We start from the raw sequence: 8,959 nt of genomic DNA on the forward strand, positions 1-8,959 counted from the left end.
GATTTTTTACTGTTCATTTTTACCAAAACTGATGAGTCATGAAAGGACCTCACAGTTCTCTCTTTAGTGGTTTGGAGTAGTTTGAAAGGGTGTAATCTAGCAATAACCAGCTTATTTAGATATTAGCCCCTTATGAAACGACTTCACATTTCTCTCTTTAGTGGTTTGGAGTAGTTTGAAGGGGTGTATGCTAGCAATAGCCAGGTTATTTTAGATATTAGTGTTGTAATAATTCGATCTAAAATAGCCGTGATTAATTCAAAGAGATGAAATACAAGAAGAGCGGAAGCTGTACCTGAATCCATTCTGAATTAGGGTTTGATCTTCTAATCTTGAGGGTCTCTCTTTAGATGGGGATTAAGAGAATAGATAATGTTATCCTCAGATTAGGGACCATAACCCTTTATTTATAGATATTATAATTTTCTAATTTAGCCCCTCATAAAATTAGAATTACAGTCTGGTATCTACACAATTAGCCCGTGATTAAAATTAAATACCTATTGACCCAAAATTAACAAATTGATCACTTTATGCGGGTCAACCTTAAAGATAACATTACACACTAATATAACATAAGTGCCCGTAATCAGATTTAATCTAACAATCTTCCACTTTGGCACCATATGTTTCTTTAAAGTGTGTATAACATTATGAGCTCACAATTACTATCACAAATAAGGGTATTTCCAAACAATCTCGTCCATTGACTATATCTATATAGGATCAAAGCGGTTTTCATTACATTTATCATGACTAAACCCATCAATGGTCACATATACCAATACAATAAAATGACATAGATCAATCATGGATGTGTAGCATAAAAATTACATGTAATGTGATCTGTACATGTCTATTTTTAACTGGTCCTATATTAAACTTTAGTGAGGTCAATACCAAACATAATGTAACAGAGTATTTAAACTGAATACTTTATTCTGATCAGACAATAAAATCAAACATAAAGCACAAAAAAATTATAAAATCCCTCTAAAATATGATATCCTCAAATAATGTAACACCTATATGAGCAGTGTGCTCATGAAAGACCTTGGGTGATAATACTTTAGTAAGAGGATCAACTGTCATGGAGTTTGTCCTAATATGCTTTATGGATATCTCTCCACTCTGCACTCTTTCTTTCACAATTAGAAACTTAATGTCAATGTGTTTTGACTTAGTCGAGCTCCTGTTATTATTGGAATACATAACTGCTGATTTATTGTCACAAAATAACTTAAGTGATCTTAAAATATTTTCCAAAATGCGCAATCTAGTGATAAAATTTCGCAGTCATATTCCCTGATTAGATGTCTTATAGCAAGCTACAAACTCTGCTGTCGTAGTGGAGGAAGCTACAAATGCATGTTTGATATTTTTTCATGATATAACTCCTCCTGCTAACATATAAATATAGCCTGATGTAAACTTTCTGCTATCTTGGTATTTAGCAAAATCGGAATTAAAGTACCTAATAACCTCTAACTGTTCTGATTTTCTATATGTGAGCATATAATCTTTTATTTTCTGAAGATACCCCATAATCCTTTTGACTCCTATCCAATGATCCATATCAGGATTGCTTACAATGTTACATTACACGTTGGGCGCTTCTAGGCGTCGGACTTGACGCCCAGCGCTTAGTCGCCTAGGCGGACGTCTAAGCGGTTTCTGGACGTTTTTTTTCTTTCTTTATTTAAGTGGTGGTCGATGAGGTTTTGTTGAAGGTCGGAGGAGGTAGTGGAGGTGTTCATATTTGGAGGTTAATGGTGTTTGGAGGACGTGTAGGCTACGACACATAAAATCACAATCAATGCCTACAGGGTGCAATCCACGTAAGCAGACAATGCTTCCTTAAACGCTCGTAAAATTTAGGTGGGTAACCTAAATACCGCCTAAGCGCTAGGTGCTAGTTAGGCGGCCTAGGTACCGCCTAGGCCTAGGCGTACGCCTAAGCGGACTAGGCGGAGGTTTTTTAAAACAGTGATTACTTAAGTATCTGCTAACATACCAACAATGTACGTAATATCCGGACATGTACATACCTGAGCATTCATTAGACTTCCTATAGTTGAAGCATAGGGAATCTTCTGTATTTCCTGAATTTTAAGTTTACCTTTAGGGTACTGACTAAGACTAAATTTGTCTCCTTTAGCAACATGGGTATCACCTGGTCTACAGTCTTGCATGCCAAACCTTTTGAGTACTTTATCGATAGCTCTTTTGTAATAATCCAAGTATACCTCGAGAACGATCTCGATGTATTTGAATTCCTAATATAAAATAGGTGTCCCCAAGATTTTTCATCTCAAATTTTTTTGAAAGAAATCTCTTGGTTTCGTGCAACATGCTTATATCATTAGTGGTAAGCAATATATCATCAACATACAGACTAGAAAAATATACTTATTCTCACTAAACTTGTGATATACACAGTTATCAATACTATTCATCTCAAAACCAAACGAGATAATTATTTGTTGCAACTTATGATATCATTGACAAGGAGTTTGTTTGAGTCCATAGATGGATTTTCTTAATTTGCAAACCATATTCTTCAGGTCTCCTGACACAAAGTTTTCTGGTTGCACCATATAGGTCGTCTCATCAATGTCGTCATTAAGAAACACAGTCTTAACATCTATCTGATGTACCTCAAGATCAAAATGAGTAATAAGTGTCATGATTGTTCTAAAAGAATCTTTCAATGAAACCGGAGAGAAAATCTCAATATAATCAATGACTTCCTTTTGAGTATAACATTTTACTACAAGACGTGTCTTATACCTCTCCACATTACCATTTATATCCTGCTTGGTTTTAAATATCCATTTACAACCAATTAGTTTTGTACATTCTGGTAATGGAGCAAGTTTCCAAACTTTATTGCCTTGCATAGACTTGTACTCTTCATTCATGGCATCAATCCACTTTTGAGAGTTAGAACTTTTTATAGCTTGAAGGAAGTTGATTGGATCATCTTCCAACATTCCATTATTTTTCTCATGTTCTTGAAGAAATACAATATAATAATCCGGAATAATATTTCTCCTTTTTCTCATGGATCTCCGTATTGGCACTGGTTCTTGAGGTTATTGAGTTTGTTCTTCTGGATTAGAGAGTTGTTCAACATTGTCTTCTTGAGGTTTCGGATTTACTTCTTGATCAATAACATGTATAGAAACTTGAATATTATCAAAAGTAACAGTATGGATTGGGACTGAAGCCAATTCCTCCTCAAAAGCAATGTCTCTAACCTTATTTCTGTCCCCAAACTTAACATCCTCAAAGAATGTTGTTGTTCCCGCCTCAAAAATAGTCTTGAGTGTGGGATCATAAAACTTATAGCCTCTAGATTGTTCATAGTAACCAATAAAGTAGCTACTTATTGTTTTGGAGTCCAACTCTTTTTCATTTGGTTTATAAGACCTTGCCTTAGCTGGACATCCCCAAATGTGTAAGTGTTTTAAACTGAGCTTTCGACCAGTCCAAAGCTCATAAGGTATTTTTGTAATTATTTTACTTGATACTCTATTCAGAATGTAAGCTGTTGTCTTTAATGCTTCTCCCCAGAGTGACTCTGATAAAGAAGAATGAGCAATCATACTTCTTACCATATCCTTAAGAGTCATGTTTTATTTTTCAGCTACACTATTCATGCTAGGTGACCCTGACATAGTGTACTGTGGGACAATATCGTATTCCTCTAGGTATTCAGCAAATGGTCCTGGACGTTGTTTACCTGAACCATCATATCTGTCATAGTACTCACCACCACGATCAGATCTAACGGTTTAATTCTTTTGTTGAGTTGGTTCTCAACTTCAGCTTTAAAAGCTTTGAACACGTCCAGAGACTCAGATTTCTCATGAATGTAATATATGTACCCATAATGTGAGTAATCGTCTATGAATGATATAAAATATTGTTGATCATTCCACGATGCCGTAGGAAATGACCCACAAATATCTATATGTATTAATTCTAAGACTTTTGAAGATCTATTGGCACCTAATCTCTTAACTTTAGTCTGTTTTTCCTTGATACATTCAACACAAAGATCAAAATCTGAAAAATCAAGGGAATCCAAAATGTCATAAGACACAAGACGCTCAACTCTACCTTTTGAGATATGACTCAATCGCTTATGCCATAATGTCGCTCATCTCTTCTTATTTAATTTACGCTTAGTATCATGTGGTTCCACATGTAAGGTTTCATTATAAGAAGTAATTGTATCAAGTAAATATAGGTTGTCATAAGTACTTAAGTAACCAGTTCCCATAACATTTGGATTTAAAGATAATTTGAATTGATTGTTTCTAAATGGATAATAACAACCTAATTTTTCTAATACAGAAGCAGAAATCAAATTCCATCTAAAAGATGGTACTACAAAAGTATCTTTCAAGTCCAAATAAGAATCAGTTCCTAATAGCAACTTAAAATGCCTAATTGCTTCTACATCTACCGATTGACCATCGCCCACAAAGATGTGTCTTTCACCATCACTTGTCTTTCGGCAGCTCATGCAACCGTGCATAGAAACACTTATGTGAGTAGTAATACTAGAGTCTAACCACCAAGTGTTTCTAGGTACTGAAGCTAAATTAACCTCAGAACAGACCAAAGTAAGGAACATACCCTTCTTAGCACCCCAGACGTGATATTTGATATAATTCTTCTTTACATGTCCAGCCTTATTGTAGAAGAAATAACCCTGATCATCCTTATGTTGTTTCTTCTGAATTGGACCCTTAGCAGCTTTATTATCATTCTTTATTTTCTTACCCTTATCCTTAGAGACATAAGCCAAATGAATACTTTCAGTCTTATCTTACTTCAACATGTCTTCTTCTTGCACACAGTATGAAATAAGCTCATTTAGAGTCTATTTCTCCTTTTGGCAGTTGTAACTAACCTTGAACTGATTAAACTATGCAGGAAGAGATAACATAACCAGATGCACCAGTAACTCATCACAAAGATCGAGTTTAAGTGTCTTAAGTTTTGAAGCAATATGAGATATTTTCATAATATACTCCATGATATTTCCTTTACCCTTATATTTCATTGAAATCAAGCAAGCTAAAAGCGTGCTTGTTTCTACCTTATTGTTTTCTTGCAAAATGCTTCTCAATTTTAGCAAAGAAATCTTTAGCTTTAGTAATCCCTTTCAGATTCTATGCCCCTAAAGGCTTCCGGAATGTCGTACTTAAGGATCATTAGACTCATGCAATTTGAACGCTCTCACTTCTCATACTCCTTCTTTGCATCAGGAGTGCTATCCGCATTGAGAGGTTGGGGTTGTTCAGTCCTTAATGCAAGGTCTAGATCTATACAGCCAAAAACAATTAGAATGTTCTCTTTCCAAACCTTGAAATTTATCCCATTGAGCATGGGAATTGAATTGATGTTAGTAAAAATTATTACAGCAGATACATTAGCAGAAATAAACAAAAGATTTTTATATTATTAATTGTAGTTAGTAATCAATAAAATTCAAATAATGACAAATCTCATCTTAAGATATCTGACACAATATTAATATCAAATCTTTGGACAGTAATATTAATTACAAGTAATATCTTGTTGCAATAATCAAACACTGACAATAACACATGTCAAATAATGAATCTATCTTTGGATTGATTCAATATTCACATGTAAACCTTATAATTATCATACGTTTATCATCGGAGATGTGTATACAGTCTAAATAAATATTAACCTTCTTTTAGGCCGATTAAATATTTACATGAAAATATACACACAAACATCTAATATTCTTCATGAACAATCTACACAAGAGAGGTTATTTTGGTAACATCTTGTTTCAATTAATCATTTGGAATGAGAGATAAAAATTAATTACCTTAGTATCATATTATTTGAATTAAATAATTGATTAACTACAAAATTTAATTCAGATTTGAATTAAATAAAATTCTAAAATTTACTTGAGCAATTAAAAATAGATTTATCTATTTTACTTAAGCATAGAAAGGCTCTTAAAAATAAAGGCCTTACAACTTAAAATTTATTTGATTAATAATCAAATAATCCATAGCTTAATTGTTATAGACCTATTATCTTAATAAAATTATTTAAATATTCAAATAATCCTCAATAGGCCCAAGACTTAATTTGTTTCTAACCCAACTTAAAAATAAAACTAAGTAGGCTTCAGCCTGTTTCCACATAGCCCAAATAAAAAGTTATAATTGGTCTTTGGCCTGAATACAAGTTTGCCCGCAGCCTTCATTTAGCCCACGGAAACACTTAAGCTCACCTTCAAGAATTTGAAAGCTCGCCTGAAATGAGACTAGAGACCTCGCCTGAATGGAGACTCGAGAGCTCGCCTGAATCGAGACCAAGAGCTCGCTAGAATCGAGCCGAAGCTCACCTAAATCGAGCATTTGAAGCTCACCTGAAGTCGAGAGTCGAGCTCGCCTTCAATTGGGACTTGAGCACGACTGATGCACGAGCTTGCCTGATTTAGGACTTGAGCTCACCCGAGGCACGAGCTCGCCTGATTTAGGGCTTGAGCTCACCTGAGTAGGCTCGAGCTCGCCTAAAAAGAAGACCCACCTCGCCTGCAGACGTTGCTGACGAGGCACTCCTAAATGATCTTCGAGCTCTTCTACAGTGGTGCTGACGAGGCTCACTTGAATTAGGTAACTTTCTGAGCCCTAATCACCCTTTAGGGTTTTGATCTGAACCGCCGCTGCCGCTTAAGCTCCCGCACCCTAGGGTTTCGAACCCCTAAGATTTTCTAATGCTGCCACCTCTGTCTTTTTCTAATAGTGGGGCCGCCAACAACGTATCGCCGGTGAGGAATTAAGTGAACCAACGGCAGAACCAAAAGAAATCCTATTGCAGTAGATTTTTTGAACTTAATTCCTGAATTATTCTCTGTCATTTGCTTGATCTTAATCCATGATTAATAGCACACAATCTGGATCAAGAGTTTGATCTAGATTTAATAGCCAAAGAATAAAAAAAACAAAATCAAAACATGAACTTTCCTGTTCATGCATGAAAACAGACCACACAACGACAGATATTGAAGGCAAAATAAAAAAATTTGCTACTGTTCATGCGTGCAACAGATCAAATGTGCACACATCCAAACAAACCCTAATTTTTTAATCTTAAATCCCTAAGAATTAACCACAATGGCTATGATACCACTTGTTGTAATAACTCGATCTAAAATAGTCATGATTAATTCAAAGAGATGAAATACAAGAAGAGTAGAAACTGTACCTGAATCCATGATGATTTGAATTAGGGTTTGATCTTCTAATCTTGAGGGTTCTTCTTTTAGATTTCTCTTTAGATGGGGATTAAAAAAATAGAGAATGTTAACCTCAGATTAGGGACCATAACCCTTTATTTATAGATATTATAGTTTTCTAATTTAGCCCCTCAAAAAATTAAATACTCATTGACCCAAAATTAACTAATTGATCACTTTATGCGGGTCAACCTTAAAGATAGCTTTATACACTAATATAACATATGTGCCCATAATCAGATTTAATCTAACAATTAGCCCCTCAAATCTTTGGGTTGCTCCTATGTCCCTAAAAACCTATATGATCTTATAGTTAGGTCCCTCAAAGACCAAAATTTCATTCAACTAATGGTTTTAGATAGTTTTTGGATGAAAAAAAATAAAGTGAAGAGTATTTTGGTCATTGAGGGACCATTGCAAGACCATTAAAATTCGAGGCAGCAATTTCCAAGATTTGAGTGACCAATCTAGAACTATTGAAGTTTTGAGGGACCCTATAGAACTCTTGAATATTTGAGAGACTAATACCTAAATAACCCTTAATAACAATATTAGCACAGTATCTATATTACTCTATTAAAATCTTATTAGGGATAAATGCGAATGAATAGTGAAAATTTCCCTATTGCATAGTTGAGTTTGTACGCGAATCAGCAAAAATTGATCCGCATGATGCTGCGGCATCATCTTGGCAAAATATAAAAATAATAATTTAAGTATTTGGTTTAGAAATATACATAGTACTTAAAATTTTACAGGAAAAATATAGGAAGCTACAGCAAAAATATAGGAAGCTACAACAAAATATGGCAATAAAAACCATATATTAAAACTTTGTAATGCAAATTAATTCTAAAATTAGCTTGTTGGAGTACGGATTTAAGATTGATTTTAGAAGCGGACAGAGTTAAAAGTAAAGTGGGACATGACTTCATGATTAAATACAAAAAACATCCTTTTGAAGTGAATGTGTTTAAAAATGGCAAAAACATTTATAGGCTAAAAATCAATTTAAAGTCATGGCCCCGCAACATTAGTGTGAAGAAATAAAAAAATAATTTAAGAATTTCATTTAAAAATAAACTATATATTTAACAGCATGCCGCAGAAAATATAGTAATTTACATTGTATACCTTTGGTCTAAACATATTCATATATTTAATGAGTTGGAACAAAAATATAGAAAGTTACATAAAAAATATGGTAATAAGACTATACTTAACTGTTAAAATACCAAGCCAGTTTAAAGTTAGTTTTTTATATTAGACCCTTACATCTTTCATATTTTGATATTTGTTCCTCAAGGTCATTGAAATTGCTACTTAATCTCCCAATTCTTAAAGCTATTTTGAAATAAGTCCTTCAAATAAATGAAACTGTTGTTAAGTTACTGAATCTTAAATTTGTTTGAAATTAGTCCATCAAATCAAAAATATAATTACCAATCATAGAGATTGATATGAAACAACTTATGAGAATCGGAGGATGTAATTAAGTTCTTGACAATTTAGTGTAATTAAGTTTTTGATGATTTTACGGACTAATTTTCCTCTACTTGATATTTCTAAAATAGCTTAAAAGTTGAGGGACGTAATAGTAGTTTCTATAATTTTGAGGTACTAATTTGAAAATAGCTTCAAAACTCAAGGAATTAA

Source organism: Asparagus officinalis, chromosome 1, assembly GCF_001876935.1.
Source record: "Asparagus officinalis chromosome 1, Aspof.V1, whole genome shotgun sequence".
NCBI lineage: Eukaryota > Viridiplantae > Streptophyta > Magnoliopsida > Asparagales > Asparagaceae > Asparagus > Asparagus officinalis.